The sequence below is a fragment of the Eimeria mitis genome, genomic scaffold (assembly GCF_000499745.2).
Source record: "Eimeria mitis Houghton genomic scaffold, Emh_scaff213, whole genome shotgun sequence".
Taxonomy (NCBI): Eukaryota; Apicomplexa; class Conoidasida; order Eucoccidiorida; family Eimeriidae; genus Eimeria; species Eimeria mitis.
The window spans coordinates 11,496-11,957 of record NW_013570453.1 but is presented as its reverse complement, the minus strand read 5'-3'; positions in this window follow the sequence as shown (position 1 = coordinate 11,957).

Here is a 462-nt window from a genome sequence, read left to right as displayed (position 1 = left end):
CTTCTCATACCACTCAACGGTTATAAGCCAATTAAACAAATCATTTTAGTTCCAATTAAATCTAGATCCATCTCCAAAAACGCCTTTTACGGCGGGATCGAGCGGGAAGCCCCCCTCCTGCCTCCTCATTGGGGGGGGTGCTGTGGCCCCCTTCCGGTGCTCTACGACTGGGCTTTTTTGCCCTGTGACAGCCTTCACGTGCCCTTTATCCGTGGATCGTGTTATGGCTTAGTGCAACATGCAGACAGCGCAAGCAGCGGCAATGGTGTATGGCAGCTTCCTTGGTGTTTGCAGACGTCTCCAGAGCCAGTGTCTTGGTTGCGGTGGCGGTCTGAGCGAAGGGTCGATGCTGGTGTTTGCACAGGCGATGAAGCATCATTTCTCCTCCCTAAACCAAAATAATGATTAATTAATTTATTAAGTTGTTTAAATGCAAATAAACAACGTGGATATACCCCAGCT